General features: G+C 35.1%; 1 protein-coding gene and 1 non-coding gene across 2 annotated transcripts in view; both read left to right on the top strand.

Annotated features, from left to right (window-relative positions):
• Positions 1–21,024, top strand: part of COL19A1 (collagen type XIX alpha 1 chain) — a 331,895-nt gene that overhangs the window by 129,321 nt on the left and 181,550 nt on the right. The gene's annotated exons all lie outside the window — the stretch shown is intronic.
• LOC129068051 (small nucleolar RNA SNORA77) lies at positions 1,037–1,162 on the top strand. The gene has a single exon (XR_008528866.1). It is a non-coding gene; the product is annotated as a small nucleolar RNA SNORA77 (small nucleolar RNA).

Here is a 21,024-nt window from a genome sequence, read left to right on the forward strand (position 1 = left end):
AGAGGAAAGATGATTCCCTCGGTTATTAGAAAATTGAAAATGAATTGCTCACTATTGAAATTTTGATAATACTAGGTTAAAAGTATTTAACCTGAGTTTTGTTGTATGGTATGGTTTTTGGAATCTTTAGCCTAATAATTTCCGTATGTAAGTTAGCAGATTTTGACTTTATATTGGAAGAAACTCTAAATGAGTTAACAGAGAGTGACTAATGCCAAACAGAGACATTACAATTATTTTCTGCTTTTTCCTCTGAATAGAAACACCTATTCTGCCAACCAGAGGTCCATGGTTCAATGGTACATTTAGCACCATTAGAAAGGGAGGAAAAGAATGAGGGAAGGCTCAGAGACTTTGCATCTAGGTCTGTTGGAGGTAGAGCTTAATCAGAAAAGCCAGGACCGCTTGAAAATGATCAAAGTGAGTAGGAAGTAGAGATATGGATCCTGGAAACTGAGTTCCCTTCACCACTACTGAGCATCTTTAAAAGTTCCCTAAACATTTATTTCTTTGTCCATAAAATTGTAAAAATTTCCGTTATTTCAAAAACTTCACTCAAAAAATTCTCCCCTGGGTGTCTTTGAAAGTTTAGGCCTTTTAAAAATGTGTGTTATTAATTTTACTGTGTTAATAGTCATTATAGTTCAGTAATGTGTATAATGTACATCAGGGGACATCTTAAAAAGTATATCATCATAAAATGCATATTTAAAGGATTTTCACCTACATAAATTGAATTTAATAGATTATAACACCTCCGATGGGTCCATTAGGGTCTTTGGAAAACACAGTTCAGAACCTTGTTAAAACACATTCTCTTCATACTATGTTCCACTTAGAGAGTTTACTCCAGTAACTGAGAGCTGAATATCGTTGCGTTGCTTAGTTAAGAAAAATAAAAATACAAAAGTAATTTTTTTCCAGTAAGGCAGTATACTAAGGCAGAAAGAAAGCATATTTTACAATTAATTATAATTTTTTTTTAATTTCAAATAACATACATTGAAAAGTTTCAATTAAAAACAATATCTGTTGTGCAGACCCACTCTGCACCCAAATGCAGTCCCAGGCAGATGCTTCTTTTGTCTGCCACAGAAACATCCCAGGGCACTGTAACGACCTTGACCTGTCAAGGGTGATGCAGCTATCCAGGGACACAGTTAAAAAAAAAGTAGTAATTATTATAATAATATCTGTCAGTAAAAGTGTTTAGTGACACAAATTGCTATGTATAAAAAAATCCTCCTTTTACACATCAGAAAAGTAAGTTCATGTGTCTTGGTTTAAGCTGAGGTTATTAATTGCTACACATCAATGGGGTGTACTTTAATGAAAACCATTGAGTATAAATTATATACAGTGTTTTCTATAATGTTGTCTACAGACAACCTATATCAGAATGTCCTGGGTGCTCAAAAATGCCTGTTCCTCCTGTGTCCCTAGATCTATTGGAAAAGAAGTCTAGCTGTGAAACTGGCATTTTAATGAACTCCCTTAGAGATTCTTGCACAACAATTGAAATTTGAAAGAAGTTGTTATTTTAATCTGCAAACGCAACCACGTAAGGTAGTCAACCCCTGGAGTCCTATTTGGGCTGAATTCTGCTGCCTGGGTGTGTACTCTAACTGCAGAGTATGCCATAACTCCTTACGCTTTCTTCAAGGAACCCTTACTTTGAAACCAGTCCTGATCATTGCTACCCACTTCGAATTTACATGAGAAGCCACTGACCTTTGTGGCTTTAATGCCAAGCCACTCAGCTCTAACTTTGTAGTAGGAGCTGTGTGAGTAGAGATTTGAGAACAAGTGTTCATTAGAAATCCTCTTCACTGCTAGGACTTTTGGTTTTTTAAAAAAATCATTCTGTGGTTCAAAATCAAAGGGCATCACCCCACAGGTGTCCACTCAAGGCCTGTGGATATTCAGTGATGATAACTGACTCTCAACCAAATGCCCCACTAGCTATACCAACACAAAACAACAAAACAAAAACCTTCCATCATGACATTTCATTCTATAGTCTTCCTCAAAAATGGAATTATAAAAAATAGAATTCTATTATTAACTAATAACCCTATCTCTAAATTTTTCCTGTTTTCTCTCATTTTGGAAGTACAAGCAATAGCACCTTTGCATTCGTCTGTGGCCCACATACAGGGCTACATTGAAGGAAAAGTCTTCATTTGCTACTGAAAAGCATCAACTATGATAGTTGAAGTAAATTTAAAATAAATCTCACACTGCTTGCTTAAAGTTCTTAAAAGAATTGCCTGGTTACTGGTTTCACAAACAACAAAGTGGTTATAACACATAGAATCATCTAGTGCCTGTGAGCTTGTGAAGTTTTCTAAAAGTTAGAGACAAGAGCACCACCATTTGCGTCATAGCTTTTGCATTCTCTGGCTTCTAAGATTTGGTCCTAGCAAAAGGCCTCTCAGCTGTGTTTAACTACCCTGTGGGGTTGGTTCTTGATTGCTGATAAGGATTCCCAGCTGTGCTTACTTAGGAGCTCTCTGACTAATATTCTTCCTTCTCTGGTAAAGAACCCTTACTGAATCGAGTTGTTGATATCATAAAAGTGCCCTATAAAATCCAGTCAAATAGTGGGCTTTCTCAGCCCAAGGTTGCAGTAAATGGAAAATGTGGAAAGTTTGAAATTAAGTACGAACATTGAGTTTTGACATGGGAGGAATAAACTGAGTAAGTAAAAAAAGATAATTATTTGGATCCTTACAGTTTTAAACTAAATAATCTGACTCATAATATGGGTTCTGGAAAAGACTCTGAAATGATTTCCTACTTGTCTTGCTGTAAGAAACACATCTTTATTTTAGTTTTTAAAGAAATGTTAAACTTACATTAGAAATTATTTTAATGTGTAAGAGGGGAGCTTTTAGTTTTCTTTCTCCATTCCTATGGTTTCATTCTCAACTGCAGCTTTATTTATCAGTAGTTACACTATGTTAGAGGCAGGTAAAAACTTATGTCATTTTCTCTACTTCTCGTATTAGCTACACTTGGCTAACAATTCAATAGTGAATCATGACACTATCACTATTAAGTGATAAAGATCAAACAATGAAGATGCCTCAGTGTAAAACAGAATTGTACATCTGAGTTATCTGAAAAGGGTCTTTAGTCCTGCAGTATAAACAAGTTTGGCCTTTTCCTATTAGTTGGTTCCCAGATAAGACAGAAAACAAACTATCCTCATTACTAATAACTAAATGTTGTTCTGGGATTATTTGGGAGATCAGAACACTGCTTATGAAAAGATTCTTAGTATCTCTTATAACTCTTCAAGAATCAGACAAGAGAATTTATTGAGTTCTGTGCTAGAAGAATAGAAAATAATATCAAACAATATTCATGTAATGAGAGACTTATAATACTGTTGAAGACTCAAACCAAACTACCTACCTTTTTTTCCTTCCGCAGTCTCCACTTGTCTTACCAGTTCAACCACCAACCCTCAGCAGGTTGAGTCCCACCCAAATCTATATCCTACACCTGAGTTCTCTCCTGGTTTGGGTCTACTTTACCTCATTATCTACTAGACCTATCCTCCTGGATGTCTTTGTTTATTTCATTGTATTCAGTATGTTCAAAACAAAATCCTTCCTCTTTTCTCTCACATCTGCTTCTCTTTCTGCATTCGCCATTTTCTATCTGCAGTGATGACATCACCATGCTCCCACACTTGTGATTTTTGTTAACTCTCATTTCTCTCTATGTCTCGCTTCTGTAGTAACTCATAGTTGCCCTTCTTATTCATTCCCATGCCATTACACTGAACTCCAACCTTTCCTGTTTTTTCCTAAACTTTTGGAGTAGCCTCCTAACAAAATTCCTGCTTCTAATCTTGACCCTCCCAATAATTTGTCATATAGGTTAAGCTCCATTAATCTCCAAAAATATAGTGTCCATCTTCCACTCAAAGTCAGTGCCTCCCAAATGGTTACAGGAGGCAGTCCAGACACTGCTAACTTGCCCTTCATGGTTTTTCACAATCTGATCTTGTCTGATTTTCTAACTTCATTTCACAGCATTTCTCATATTAAGAATCCTGGGCTCTACTCAAACCAAGTAACTTTCTGGTTCTTATATTTGTGCCTTTACTTTCACCTTTCCCTTTTTCTGGAATAAACTTCCCTCATTTATTTTGATCTAGATTCTGCCTAAAACATGGGAACTTGCCCAACAATTAAGTACAGAATTAAATACAGACTAAAGTTTGAGAGCCTGAGCCATAGAATAGAACTGCCTGGGTCTACACCCTCGGTCTGCCACCTATTAGCTACATCAAGAAACTTGACCTTTCTCAACCTCCATTTCCTCATCTAGAAAAAAAAAATGAATTAAAACTCTGAAAAGTGTGTCTCATGCATATAATATATTCTATTAATGCTAGATACCAATTGTAAATGAACAACTTTTGTGTTCATTTCTAGGGCTTTACCCTTTAGGCACATTCTTATTTAGGTATTAAAAAGTTTAATTATTACTATATATAAGTAACATATCTATTTGTGGGCATGAAAAATATACTTCATTTATCTTTATGTAAAATAAAGAACCTGACCCAGGTATATTAAAGTTATTCAAGGCAATTTCAAAAAAACACAGAAGTATATAGAATAGGATGATGAATCCCTATGTATACATCAGCTGGCTTCAGCTCATGGCCAATATTGTTTCATTTAGACCCACTCCTTTAAGACTTTGAGGCAATCCCAGACAGCATATGCTTCATCTATGGTGACTTCCATATGTTTCTCTAAGTGATAAGAACTTTTTCTTATATAACCTCTATACCATTATCACATAATTTTTTACACTAATTTCTTTTTTTATCACAGAAAAGAAATATTTTTTATTTTATACGTAATGCTAAGACAGTTTTAAGAGTACCAGTGTTTATTCTAGTCTTAACTTGGTGTTGCTTTTTTCTTTTTTTTTAAATTTTATTTTAATTTATTTTTTCAAATACATTTGTCTCTGCCTCCCCCCCACCACTTTCCCTTGGCCCCTCCCTCCTTCCCTCCCTCAGCTCTTCCCCTTTGGTTTTGTCCATGAGTCCTTGCTATATGTTCCTTGACTTTCCCCTTCCCTTCCCTTTCCCTGCCCACCCCTCCCTCCTTCCCTCTTGTCTCTGTTGATTTCTTTTCCTTTCAGTAACACTAATTTCTAAATGTCATTAAATAGTCACTTAGTGTTCAGATTTCCAATAGTATAGTAAAATCATAAAATTTTTAAGTAATTTCCTTTCATCAAGATCCAAATAAAGGCTTACACATTCCAGTTGGTTCCTGTGCTTTTGAGAGACTATTAATCTGTCATATCCCCATCTAGCTCTCTGTCATTTTGTTGTTTGTGTTTATTATATTATTTGTTAACAAAGCGGGTTGTTTGTCTTGAAGAATTTCCCAGTCTGGATTTGCTTATATCTCTATGATGCAATTTAATATGCTCCTCTCATCTCTGTATTTTTTTAAATGAGTAGTTAGATCAGATTTAGGTATGATATTTTTCAGCCAGACTGCTTCATAACTGGTCTGGCATTCCTCTATCATAAGTGACCTAATATAGGAAAATCTTTTTTTTCATGATGATAACAGCCATTGATCATTAATACTATACTCATTAACTCAGTGTTGCAAAGTAGTGAAATTTTAATTTTATCATTTCCTCTACACTTATAAGTTGGAATATTTCCAGAGGAGGAAATTTCCCTCATCTACTCTCTGATTGCCCAGTGCTATGGTTCACAAAGGAAAGTTCTGCTCAGTACTTGATTCTTCCATTGATATACCATTTTTCAAAATAATGACTTGATTCTCTAGTACGTTCCAGTGGCTACCTGTTACATTTTATTTCATTTGCTTGTTTTTTAGTATTATAAACCTATTTTAATCCATTGTAATTTTCCTTATTGATCCTCAAATCATCTCATTCTTGGAGAGTAGGAACCACTTCCAGTTTAGCTTCTGAATCCCTTTACATTAACCAGGCATCTTTGACAGCTTCCCTTCTGTTAGGATAACCTGTTCCAGGTCCCTGCACGTTATTTAAGTCTTAATTATAATTCAAAGCCTAACTTAGTTTTCCTGCCCAACATGAAGTCTTCCTGACAACAAATGCCGCAGTTCATACCTCACCACTGAACCCCTGTGGCTCTCAAAGTTGCAGTTTCCTTTGTCAATAACCAGAAGCTGTTCTTCTTCAAAGAGCAATGCTGAATCTTCAAATCATCAGTGTGTGGCATAAGACATTACATAGAGTTATCAGGTGACCGGTTTTTTTCTGATTGCCCAACACTGCCTTAGGTAACTAGACTCAAAATTATATAAGCCTTTCAGAAATTTAATAGGAATAATTGTATTTATTATGGGGTTTGAGAGTCTAAGGTAGTTTAAAACATTTTCTGGTCATGCATGTATAATTAGATTGGTTTTCCTCAGTCAAGATTCAATGAGTAAAATTAAGCCACAAACTTTATTGTAACAATATTAGCAAAAGTTGTAAAAACAAAAATAGTTAGGAAACCATCCATATATTGTTTTCTCTCTTTCTCTCTTCCCCCCTCTCAAAGTATTAATATATAAAACTATATATAATTATAAATGAATAAATACATATTTTTCCACATAGGTTGAGAATAAATTTCTTAAAGCATGGCCTTTTATCTCCAAATATTTCATTGTGTATTTTTGAAGAGTAGGGATATTCTCTTGTATAATCACAGTACAATGATCAGTTTTGTAAGTTTACATTAATTCATTACATGTTTTGATCTTAAGAAAAATAAGTAACACTTATGGACAGTTTATAAACACCCTTCTCAGGCCACAGCTCAAAATAATGCCAAGAGATAGATGATATTATCAGGTCAAGTTTATTGATAAGAAAACTGAAGCTCTGAAAAGTTGTGATTTTACTGGTGTTAAATTCTTTGCTCTTTACATCTTTCTAACTCTAATTAAATGAGATCTTGTAGAAAGTTTATAAATTTAATGCCAAAAAAAAAAAGAAAAAGAAAACTCTGTAGTCCATGCATCCTTGTCAAACCAAGCATGAGTTACAGACAACCATGAGAGCAGTGAGTCATTGGACCTGGCTGTGATCTGTCTGTGAGGAGTGTGGAGAGTTTCCTTCTAGATCTGTCATTCTCACTGGATTCCCAGGCAGCAGCTGTGACAGAAGGAACTGTCTCTGATGAGTATAAAGTTTCATCTCCTTCCCTCATCAGCAAATGAAATGAAATGGAGAATTTGGAAAAGGACATAAAATATTATTGCACATATTGCTATAATGTGGAATTTTTTACACTAGTACACAGATGAATTCATTCTAGAGATGTCATGGGTTCCAAATCAGCTGAAGATGCCATTATCCTCCTCAAGATTCTTCCTGATGATGTTTTATTCAGGAGAGATTTGTGGGAGACCTAATATGTGCCTCTCCCATGTGTATCTTAGGAAAGGCAGACCAGACTAATGATTCTGAAGAACGGACCCACATCCCACTCATGCTCTAGTCACCTGCTCAGACATCACCTTCGGCCTGGCTTCTCTAAATAGGCTCTTTCTTGTTATATCACATTTCCCAGGATTTATTCCTGCTGTGTTGCCTCTCTCTCTTTTAAACTTGAATTCATTCTCTCTCTCCCTTCCTCCCTCCTTCCCTTCTTCCCTCCATCCCCCACCCCTCAGCTAAACTGAAAATACCTTGGGTCATACCATTTGTCATTCCTAATATAGTGACCACAATTTTAAGCTAAGTGGGAAGGGTAGGCTGTGGCATACCATCTTGCCGACATGGTACATTTGGACCATTTCTATGAATGCATTAGTTTAATGCCATGTATTAGTATCTGTAGAAGTCACAGTGACATTTTCTTGAATGTCTTTTTTGTCCTTGAACCACAAACTCATTTTCTCAGAAACTTGGACATTCTGTGACTATGTTAGCAAACATGAATGACTAGTACCTACTAACATTTCTCACAGGTCTAGCTTTCAAGGAGAGCTTTAAATCCTATGCTGCATGCAAATGTCAATTGGGTGGCTTTCCTTGCCACAGCAATTAGCCAAGTTCACTGGGTAGACAAAACAAGGGAAATTAATAATGGGTGACTTGAGTTTATATAGAACCAAGTTTAACCAGAATTACACCATGGCTTAATTAGAAAATCAAAATAAGGTTGATTTTTGCTATTTGTAACTCCAAAAACCATCTAAATTCTTTAATTATACGAACATGTTTTTGTTTAAAATAACTCAAATTAATGGACTGTCAACTAGATCATGGAAATGGCTTGTGATGTATCCGTGAGAATGTTTCTTGAAAGAGGATTTGCTCTTCATATACAAAATATGAACCAAAATAAATTTATAATCTGTAATAATATATCTGCATGTTTAGTTACTAAAGGAAATTTATATAAGCTGATTTTATAGAATGCATTTTGTTAGATTAAGTTCTTTCTGCCCGTTGGAGAGATAACTTAATTAGGTTTATATCACAAAAGCAATTAGGTGAGTAACCTTGGTCTCCTATTTGTAATCTTATTTGTGACATAACAAATAAGTTTATCAAGACAAAAATCTTTTTGAGGCTTGAAAAAGCAAGGGCATTGGTCTTTGAACACGAAGTTGTTCAAACCCCAATTCTGTCTTTATTTCTATTAATCCTATGTGTATGAAGTCATCTTTTTAAAAGAATGAATATAATTTATAATGTACCATACATATGACTTTTATTCATCTCAGCTTTATAACAATAGTATTTAGATAAGTTGGAGTTATCTGTTTTTCTAAGTTAAAAATCCAAAAGGCCAATAATGGAAAAGACTGTAGATTCACATGGCACACAGACAGACATGTTATTAGATTTAGTCCTCCTGTTTCAAAGCACCAGGTTCAGTTCAGTAGATCACAATAAAACTGTAAGCTCTGGCTTGGTGATTTTTGAAAATGTATCATGTTTCTCAGTATATATTTAGCTGTCAGAGATATAATCAGTTAGTCACTTTATTTTCGTCATCAATAACAACAAAAAAGCAGTATTCTCTATTATAGCTATATTAAGATGGTAAGTCACAGATACCTTTATGTTAGAAAATAATTTATTAAGAAAAGTTCTGTTTTATAACTTCTTTGGTTAAGCAATCTACATATGTGGGTTAGTAGTATACTATATGTTATTTTTTTAAATTTACAACATTTAGGCAAAGGGGCTTCCCTTAAAATGATATTTCTTAACTTACTGATTCTTAAGTGAATGATAAACAAGATATTTTAATAGTATAATTACTGAAAAACTAATTATATTGTAAGTTTATTTAAATCTTTATACCTAAATAATTCACCAAAGAAATGTGTTTTGTTTCTTATCTATGTTTTATACTAAGTAGATTGACTTCTATTCCAGTAGACCAGAGAATAATATAAACTACATAGTCCCCATATTAAATTTATTTAAAGTTTGTACTGATCTCATATATAATAATATGAACTTTATATATTTACAAATAAAATATATTTGTATTTCATATAAAATACATATGTATCTAACAGGGTAAAAGGATGACTGGGAAACCATGTACACACACAGGGGAAATCTGAATAAGCCTATCAAAAAGAAAAAAGAAAGACTCGAGAAAATGCTACAACACTGAATGAATTTCCCAACCCACCCACAGATTGATCAGAAAAGGATGGAAGCCTTCCAGACTTAAGGAGCTAGAACAGAACTTTTGTCTAAAGCCTTGTATGATGAATAAACTATTTAGACACAGGAATGATTCCAAGGAAACCAGTTTCTGTAATTAGAGTCCAAGGAAGAGGGTAGAGAGAAAAACAAGACAGAAACAAGAGCCAAAATCTTCCAAAGTTTGATGAAAAATATTTGTCTATAGATCCAAGAAACTCAGTCCCAAGTTGGATAAACACAAAGAAGATCACATCTAGACACACCATAGTCAAACTCCTGATAAACCAAAGACAAACAGTAAATCTTGAGAGCACCAAGAAGAAAATACCATGCACATGGAATCACAATAAGAATAATGACTGTCTCTTTAGAAACAGTGTAGAAAGCAGTAAAAGGACATATTCAAAAAGAAATTGTCAACCAAAAATTCTATATCCAGTGAAAATTTCTTTCAAAGATGAAGGCAAAATAAAGAGATTTCTAAATAACAAAAAATAAAATAAGATATTTTTGCTAGTAGACATGACCTATAAGAGTGACTAAGGAAATCTTTCAGGCTGAAAATAAATGGTATCACACAGTAACTTGAATGCATAGGAGGGAATGAAAGGTACTGTAAGTTATAAATATATGTATGAGTCAATGTAAAAGATTCTGAGTGTATATGCATGTGTGTGTATAAATGTATATATTTGTATTCTCTTCTCTAATTTCTTTGAAAACATGTTTTCAAGAAAAACTACAACATTGTACTGTTAGGTTTATAACAGATAGAAATTATATATATAACAATAATAGTATACAGAAAGAGGGAAGGAATGAAGCTTAATTATAGCAAATTTGCCACAGTTTACTGAAATAAAATCAGCAAAGATATATATTATAAGTGCTAGAGCAAACACTTTATGACTCTCACAAAAGGTAAATACTCATAAGAGAAAACTAAAGTGACAAGCCAAAAATATTTTTTGAATTAAATTAAGGCAGTAAAGAAAGATAAAAAGAATGAAAAGGATATGAGACATATAGAAATTAAATAACAAAATAGAAATCTTTGCCTAACCCAATGTCACAAAGGATTCTTCTAAATTTTTTCTAGAAATTTTATAGTTTTGGATTTTGTATTTGAGCTTAAAATGCATTTGAGTTAATTTTCATGTAGAGTGAGATTTATGGGCTGAAGTTCATATTTTTTTTTTGCACATGGATATCCACCATACCAAAGTTATATTAAATGTGATCTAAAAGTCATACCGGCAGTTTGCTTACTCTTAGAAGCAAAGGTTCCACGTACTCTTAATACTAAAGGCTCCATGCCTGTCGCCTGGACACCTGCCTACTGAAGGCATTAGATACTTGACTTAGATGACCATGCCTCTTTCTTCACCTTTAAAATGGGATTAATGGGGGAAGGGGTCCAAGATGGGAGAAGAGTAAGTGGAAGCTACAATAAACTCCTCCCAGGACCGATCTGTAATTACAACTAAATTGTAGAGAAATCTTGAATAACCAACTGAACATTAGCTGGAGAGAAACCTCATACCCACAGACAGAGAGAAGAAACCACTTCACCACATCCAGGCTGGTAGGGAGTGCAGAGGCGGTATGAGAGGGCTGGCTGGAATCCCAAGGGCGGCAGCTAAAATTCTGGAGGGATATTCCAGCAGCTGGGGGGGCTTCTCCCTGAGAAGTGTGGAATCTAAACCCCAAGCTGGGCTCCCCAGACAACAGCAGCAGAGCCAGAAGAGAACCCAGATAACATCCACCTGTGAAAAGCAGCAGGATTTCTGTCTCCCAGGGAGAGATAGCTAGAGACTAAGAGAGCCTCCTAGAGAACCAACACACAATATTTCGTTTTCAGCCATGTACCCTGGGCTCTGGCAGAGAGAGGACAGAGTGGACTAGAGATGCTTGAGGAAAGACTGGGGTTGATGGCTCTGGGGAGAGAACTGAAGGAACAGCCACCAGGATCCCTGCACTGAGTCATATCCCATACAGCAGAAGCCATCTTCCTCAGGCAGATCACTCCCCTCCAAAAGGCATCATCCAGAGGGAAAGCAATATCCTCACCCTGTGGAGCTTAAGTAGGGCTGCTGCCTACAGCTTGAGGCTATACCATTGATTAATTTAACCACTACAGCAGATCTCTGAGAGCCTTATGAGACTTCAACTGATCCTCCCCAGGGCCAGGTGCTAAAAAAAGCTGGCCTCGGTGTGGAGCCTGGTTCTTTCTGCACACACCCAGGCCCAGAAGAGGGAGCCACATGCTGTGTATTGCTGATAACTCCAGAGAGGTTGATCAGGGCCAGTCACAAGCAGCATCTGACAAAATCCTACACCAGAGTCTTTACAGAACTACCTAATACACAGAAACAAATGTAAAGAAACAGCCAAAAAGGAAAGACAAATAGACCCCAAATGTAAGAACAACAGAATTCAGAAGAGCTAGATGAAATGGAAGCAATGAATTTATCAGATAGAGAGTGTAGAGTAATGATTATAAGGATACTCAAAAGCATGTTAAAAGAAAGAAACCATAAAAAAGGACCAGTCAGAAATAAAGAATGCAATATCTGAAATAGACAATACACTGGTAGAAATAAACACTATGTTAGATGAAGCAGAGGATCACATCAGTGATTTGGAAAACAAGGTAGGAAAAAACACCCAGGCAGAACAGCAAAAAGAAAAAAGAATTTTAAAAATTGAAGAGAGCTTAACAAACATCTTGAACTACATGAAGCAGAACAACATCCGCATTAATGGAATACCAGAAGAAGAGAGCAAACATGGTATCAAGAGCCTATTTGAAGAAATAATGACCAAACACTTCCCTAATCTGGTGCAGGAAAAAGACACACAAGCCCAGGAAGCTCAGAGAGCCCCACCCACATTGGACCCAAAGAGGCCTACACTGAGGTACATCATAATTAAAATGACAAGTCTTAATTAAAGACAAGGAGAGAATCCTAAAAGCCTCAAAAGAAAAGCAGATAGTTACCTACAAGGGAGCACCAGTTTAGACTGTCATCTGATTACTCACCAGAAACATTTCAATCTATAAAGGAGTAGTGTGAAACATTCAAGGTGATGAAAAGCAAAGACCTACAACCAAGGCTACTTTACCCAGCAAGGCTATCATTTAAAACTGCAGGAGAAATAAGGAGCTACATAGAATATTTTATTGGCTATATCTCCCCAAGCAAAGAAAACAAAAAAATAAATAAAGAAATGGGACTACATCAAAATAAAAAGTTTTTGCACAGCAAAGGAAATCATCAACAAAATAAAGAGACAGCCCACAGAATGGGAGAATATGTTTGCCAATATATCTGAGAAGGGGTTAATATCCAAACTTTATAAAGATCTGAACACCAAAAATCAAACAACCTAATTAAAAAATGGGCACAGGGCCTGAATAGACACTTATCCAAAGAGAATATACAGGTGGCCAATAGACATATGAAAAGATGCCCAACATCACTAATCATCAGAAAAATGAAAATTAAAACCACAATGAGATATCATTCCACACCTATCAGAATGGCTATTATCAATAAATTAACAGACAACAAATGCTGGTGAGGATGTGGAGAAAGGGGAACCCTTCTGTACTGTTTGTGGAAATGCACGCTGGTGCGGCCACAGTGGAAAACAGTATGGAGATACCTCAAAAAATTAAAAATGGATCTGCCTTTTGACCCAGTGATCCCACTTCTGGGAATACATCTGTAGGAACCCAAAAAAATATTTCAGAAGAACATAAGCACTCCTGTATTCATTGTGGTGTTATTTACAATTACCAGGATATGGAAACAGCCCAAGTGTCCATCAATAGTTGAGTGGATAAAAAGCTATGGGACATTTACATAATGGAATTACACTCAGCTGTATAAAAGAGAGAACATTATGCTAAGTGAAATAAGGCAGTGAGAGAAAGACAAATACCATATGATTTCACTCATATGTGAAATCTAATGAACAAGTTGAACTAACAAGAAAAATGGGGACAGACTCATAGATGTAGAGCAGGATGACAGCTAGTGGGGAGGGAAGAGGGCGGAGGGATTGAGCAAAACAGAAGGACTCATGGACATGGACAACAGTGTGGAGATTGCTAGGGGTGGAAGGTATAAAGATTAAATAAAAAATTAAGTCAATTGTAATAAAAAATGAACAATAACTATAATAAAATAGAATGATTATAATAATATACTCTAATGAAAACTATGTGAATAAGAAAAAGTAAAATGGGATTAATGGGCCATTGCATTAAATTTCAATTGAAGGGTAATTTATGATTATATATATTTTTCATTTATTCTTATATTTATCTGTTTATTCATATTATATTTCTCTGGATTACCATATGGCCCCCAGAGCTGGATAGGAAGAGAATATTTTCTGAGGTTTCTAGCAGAGCAAAATGCCGTTCTAGAAATCTTGGCTTCCAGGGCTTGTGGGCCATCAAAAGATTTTTCAGGGACAACGGAGATAAGCTTCTTTAACCAGATTTCTAAGATCCATTCTATTTATGCATCCATCTAGTAATCATTAATTGAAGAACTGTTATAGTTCAGCTTCTGTACTAAGAGCTGGAGATAAACCAGTGAATAAGGAGAATGCAGACCCAGCCCTCAGGCAGTTTATGTTCTAGCATCACCCCTTTGAACCTAAGGATGTCTGCAGAACTGCCTGTGAGAGGGGCAAGGAGAAAGGCCTGGGCCTGCCTGAGGTAAGCTGAGCTCTTCTCTGCAAGACAAGGTCAAACCTCTTCAAGCTTGTTGCTGCTCTTCATCTTTAATCCCCTCCTATGTCACAAAGATGGAGCTTTAAGTCCAGCAAAGTTGTTTAATCTCTGATTAACCCAACAGGTAGAGAAAGAATCAAAAGAGGCAAAATCAAAGGAGGTTGTATTATATTAGACGATGCCTTACTAAATTTGGCATCCATTTAAATGGACTCCGTATTAAGGATTCTGAAAATCATATCCTACCCCCCAATGAAGAAAACACTGTCATGGAGTTGCGTTCAAAGGTCAGGAGTCATGGGCAGAGCAGCTGGATTGGAGCTGTACTTGGGGTCAGCAGGGTTTTCTAAAGAGAGCACAGACTGAGAGTCTTGTCTCAGTTTCCCTACTGTGAAAATGGCAATAGTAGACTTCTTTAATAATTTCCCCTTTCCTCTCTAATAAAAATAAAATATAATAAAAATTATATGGAAATACAAATGACCTGGTATAACCAAAACAAAAAAACCGAAGGACTTAGTACTATCTGATATTAACATTTACCATTAAAGTAAGTAAAGTAATTAAAAAAAGTAGTGTTAGTGTAAAGATAGACAAATAGACCAATGAAAAAGAATAGAGTCCAGAAGTCACCCCACATATATATGGACAACTTACTTTCAACAGAGGTACAAAAACAATTCAGCTGACAATGAATAATATTTCAACAAAATTATTGGAACAATTAAATATTAATTTTTTAAATTAAAATAATTTCCATTCATATCTGCCACATTATTCATTACATGTAAAATAAATCCACTTATTTATAAATAACTAAATTATATATGACTTTGAAAAGATAATCCATAAAAGAATACGTTGGTATGTTAGAGTTTATCAAAATTTAAAATATCTCTCTGTTGTTTTTCTTTTTTGAAAGACTCTGCTAAGAGAATGAAAAAACAAACCACATTGGCAGAAAATCTTTGAAAATTACATAAATTATAAAGGGCTTTTATCAAAATATATAAATAACTCTAAACAAATAACAAAATGTTTTAAATGAAAAAATTATTTGAATAGAGACTATCCTATAAACACATGAAAAATTGCTCAACGTTAGTCATTAATGAAATTCAAAAACAAAAAATATTAAACCATGGAAATGTTGTTTTGTGGGCATACACATTTCAAAACATATCAATTTATGCATTTTATATATGGGCAGTTTATTGTATGTCAACTATGCCTCAATAAAAATGTTAAACATTTTAAAGCTTAAATACCATTACAATAAAAACCAAACTGCATTCTGGGTGCAAATAGTTGCACATCACATGTCTGATAAATAATATGTAATAAACTTTTACAACATAATTAATTAAAAGTGGGCAAAAGATTTGAATGGATACTTCATTAGAGAAGATATGTGAATGGCTAATAAGCACATGAAAAAATCATTAGTCATTAAGAAAATGAAAATTAAAACCACAGTGAAATGTCACTATGAACCCACCCACTAGAGTGGCTGTAATTAAAAAAAAAAAAAACAGACTGACAATACCATCTGTTGGTGAGGCTTAGTAGAAACTTGAAACTTCTACACTGATAATGGTAATGTAAAATGATATAGGCACTTTGGAAATAGGTTTCGAAGGTTCCTAAAAAGTTAAACATTCCTTATTATATGATCTGACGATTATACTCCTAGGTATTTACTTACCCAAGAGAAATAAAAAACATATCCACAGAAATATGTGTCTGACATTGTCCATAGCAGTGTTACTTAGAATAGTTAAATATGGGAAGTTGGTGAGTGGATAAACAAACTGTAGCATATCCTTATAAAAAATACTACTCAGAAATTAGAAGTGAGCTACTTATCCATGCAACAACCTGGGTAAACTTCAAAACAATAATGCTGCATCAAAGAAGCCAGGCTAAAAAAGGCCGCATGTGGTATGATTCGGTTTATATGAAATTTCTAGAAGAAAAGCAAAAGTATAGAGACAAAAAGCATATCAGTGGTTGTCTAGGCTGTAGATATGAGAGGCAACTGACTACAAATGGGCACAACAGAATTTTCTGGTGGACAAAAGTGTTTTAATCTTGAATTGTGGTGATGGTTGCACAATTATATAAATTTACTCAAACTCAAAGAGCTGTACATGTAAAACATATCAATATTATGGTATATTATACCTTAATTATACCTTAATAAAACTGTTCAAAATAAAAAAGATATCTAGGCTGGAAGTAAGAGTTTGAGAGTCATTAGCATTTAGATAGTCACTACCTGTAAAAGTGGAGAAAATAAGTAGGGAAAGTCCAGTGAAAGGGAAAACATAAAAACGTGGAACAGATCCCTATGGGCAAGCATTTCTTAGAGGATCCACCACAAAAGAGAATGAGAAAATGTGGCTATAGAAATAAAGTAAAAAACAAATAGTATAGTATCTCAGCAAGCAAATATTGCTTGGAAGGTGCTTGTCAAAAAAAAAAAAAAAAAGGATATCAAATGCTACATATGGCTCAAAGAAGGAAAAAAACAAAAGGTGTCTTTGTCACCTTGCTATGAGCAGGTCTGAGGAGCAGGGTAGATCTGGAATGGACTTCAAAGTGAGTGAGAGTCCATTCCACTGGAATGCAGGCAGGAAGTATGGGGAGTCCTTTTCAGTAAGTTTATCTGAAAATGGAAGGAGGCAGATGAAGCAGAAACCGACAGGGAATGCAAGTGAGGAAATTTTGTTTCAATAGATTCAACAGTATGTTTCAGTGTAGTTGGAAAGAAGTGAATAAGAGGAAGGATGTTGAGGTTTCAGGAAAAAAAAGGTCATAAATTTAAACATAAATTTCATGAGAAGAAAGAAGATGAGATTGAAAGCATAGGTTGATGGATAAGAAATAAACACAGAATTAAACAATTCTTCCATGCATAAGAATAGAGGAAATGATGGTGTGGTGTGAATGAATTCATAGATTTCAAGAAATTAAGGGAAGGCTTGTTGGATAGCTTCTGTTTTCTCTGCAGGAAGCATGGTTATCTGAGGGTAAAAGCAGAAATTCTGATGCTAATTATTCAGAGGGAGTAGAATAGTTTAATGACCTAGAATGTGGTTAGTGATCATGAATTTATAATGGTACTGGACTGCCCAGATATATAATTTTCTGTAGAATTAGTCAACAGCCTAGGAACAAGAGAGCCAATGGATAGCTGGATTCATCGAGGTTGGTGCCGTCAGAAAAACAGAGAAGATCCAGGGTGTTTAAAGTAGTGATAAAAGAGCAATTGAAGTGATAGCTAGCTCTAAGTATGGGCAAAAATGAAGACACTGGCGGCCAGTGGGCACCATCTTCACTTGGTTGCCCAGAAACAAGTTTCAAGAAAATGCTTGGGAGCAGGTAGTTTATTTCAGAGGGATCTCAAGAAACAGGTGTTAGGGGATGGGCAGAATAAGTCAGGTAACAAGAAAAAACTAATAAAATGCTGTATATTTAGCTGCTTATCATTGTAGGCACGTGGGACCCAGTTATGCTGGGGAACCTCTGAGGGACCATGTGGAGTGTGCCTTGCAATTCTCTTTGCAGGCTAGGAAACTGATGCATTGGTCCACCAACTCCTGTCACCCTTGGGCGGAAGGCTGCTTCCAGGGACCTTAAACACGTTGTCCCCTCCCCGCCCTCCACCTATGGGCTGCCTTCCTAGGGATGAACAAACATCCAATTTCAGAAAATTCCCAGAGGCATTCATATGTCCTCTGAACTGTTCATTTATCATCAGTAAATGGGGATGAGAACACCCACTTGTGATTACTGCCAGAATTAAAAAGAGTCCTTACTATGTAAAGCACTTGCCAAGGAATCTGGCATGTAGTAAGGCACATAGAATAGAAGCCAGTATATTATTGCTAGTATCTGGTAAAACATTAATAATGATAATAGCTACCTGCATTGTGGATAATAATGGATTAATTCAAACTCTATAAAAAGGTTTCACTACTTACCTGAATGTAATAGTTTGAATACCAAAGCATTGTGGTTTTGTTTGGAAGGACAGTAACTTTTCATATAGTTTTGAAATTAGTTTCATCAAAGAACAGGCATTGAAAAAAATCTCAAATGTAATCTAATTCCTATGTATCCTCTTTCCTTTGGTTGAGGTTGTATTTAAGTTTCTGTCAGTCTAGAATGATGTATTACACTTTCAAAGAAACCTCCAGAGATATTCTGTTGGTTTTGGTTTTTAATCTTTTCTGCTTTTGAACTTATCTAAACACTGAGAAATGATCTAAATGCATCTAATCTCTAACGTCCTCTGATGGCAAATAAATTTTCTTTAATTCTAGCTTAAATCTGTAATGCTGTGTTTTTACTCATTTTCTTCTCAACAGAGGAAAAACAGGAACAGCTTGCTGTCATTGTCAACTTTCTTTTGTTTAGGATTCCTTTAGTATGCAGTGCTTGATTACCTGGGGTGTTTTTTTTTTCTGTCCAAACATAAAACTCCCACTGCTTTTTTTTTCTCAAAGAACGATAGAATTTACAATGGAGATGCTTTACAGCTCACTTAGTCCCAATATATAACTTGATGAATTAATACACATTAAAATATTACCATCTTGCATTTTTTGTTTATTCCTTGTAGTAAATTACCTGATGTAGCCTTTGCTCAGTTACTTGTTGAGATATTATTTTTTCTTATGAATGATAAAAATTCTGTGTGTTAACCAGTAAACCACTATATACTTTTCCCCTTTTTGTCATTTGCCTTTTAGTTTAGTTTACAGTATTTATTGTTGCCTTACAAGTACATAATTAATATTTTGTCAAAAATGTAACTTTTTTCCTATAATGAATTTCTTCTCTTGGTTCAATGCTTAGAGAAATCTTACCATGAGCTCTGAGCTATGTTCACTTATATTTTCTTCTGCTTCTTTAACATAGTTATTTTTACGTAGGCTCTATATCCCATCCAGAATTAATTTAAATACAAGATTGCACATTTATTCTTAATACAGTTCATGTTGTTTATTACAGCATATTTTTCCATCTGTTGTAACATTTCGTATTATGAATCTGTTACATATGTCTTCATAATACATAATATATTAGTGGTTCTCAATTGGAGGCAATTTCACCATCTATGGGAAATTTGGCAATGTCTGGAGACATTTTTATTCTTTAGGGTTGAGGGTTAAAGGGATGTGGGAGAGACTGGATACTAGCCCCTCGTGAGTAGAGGCCAGGGATGATGCTAAACATTCTACAATGTATAGAAGAGCCCTCAACAAAGAGTTGTCAATAATGTCAAGATTAAGAGAACTTGTTCGGTGAGAAAGATTGAGAGGGATCAATCCATAGGGTACCATCTCTCTGCCAGTTGCGTTCTCACCAATAGTAATATAACCTGGCCTGTGTTTCTTTTTCCCGCTCTGAGGGGCATTGTAAGAGGCTTTACCTCCTGCTTTGCAGAAATCCAGATATATTATGTTTTTATTATCCCTGGGCTATTTCAAAAAATAAGTGAGCTTAGCAGTTTTAGAGCACAGACCCTGGAGCCATACTGTCTGGGTTGAACCAGGGCTCTGCCCTTCTTAGAAGTTGTGTGACCCTAAGCGAGTTATGTAACCTCTCTGTCTCCAGTTCTCTAATCTGTAAAATTAGGGTAATGATCGTTACCTTTATCCAAAATTGTCATAGATTTGCAAGATGTTTAAAGTAGTGCTCAATACACAGTAACATTATAGATGAGTGTGGTAACAATGATTAATAAAATGAATGACTTTTTTTATATGACCCTTACATGATCATGATGACATATACTTACTATTTATATTAAAACTTATACTTTTTGAAAATTCACTGCCGATTTTGCCAGTGATCAAATCGAAGCAACATGTTTCTTTCTTTAGCCTTCTGCTACATCTCTTATCCTCTGGCCTTGCAGCCTAAACCCCATCAGAATTTTGTATCTGCTCTATTATTATTTGACTTTTATTACCACTGTCAAGCTTGCAGATTTTCTTGTAGGCACAAATCTATTAAATATGTAGAGTTGCTTATTTTTTCCATCTATGAGAACCATTAATTTTGAATAAATGCTGTATTTATTTTTAGTTATATTCTGAAAGTTAATGGTGATATACATGGAATTATATGTTTTCTTGTGTCAAAAATTTCAATTCAGTCTATTAGCTTGTGCTGAATACATTTTACATCACCATCTAGACACTGTGTTGTTTCTGGTCCCATTACTAAATAGATTTTTTTCTTCTGTGTATTCCTGAGCCTCTTAATTCTTACTTTGTTTTCTGTCAAAACTTACATCCTCCAGATCAGCATTGTCCAATGAAATTTCCTCTGATGATGGAAATGTTTTAATCTAAACATACTGTTGAACATTTAAGTATGTGGCTGGAATAACTGAGGACTGAATTCTAAATTTTAGTTAATCTTAATTTAAATTAAGATAGCCACATGTGCCTAGTGTCTACCACATTGAACAGCTTAGCTCTAGGGTATCTCTTTCATTTCTGCTTCATTATAACTCAGACCAGTTTCACTGAATGTACTTGTAT

The sequence above is a fragment of the Pteronotus mesoamericanus genome, unplaced genomic scaffold (assembly GCF_021234165.1).
Source record: "Pteronotus mesoamericanus isolate MK-2021 breed Mesoamerican mustached bat unplaced genomic scaffold, CSHL_Meso_final contig_20, whole genome shotgun sequence".
In the NCBI taxonomy this organism is placed as follows: domain Eukaryota; kingdom Metazoa; phylum Chordata; class Mammalia; order Chiroptera; family Mormoopidae; genus Pteronotus; species Pteronotus mesoamericanus.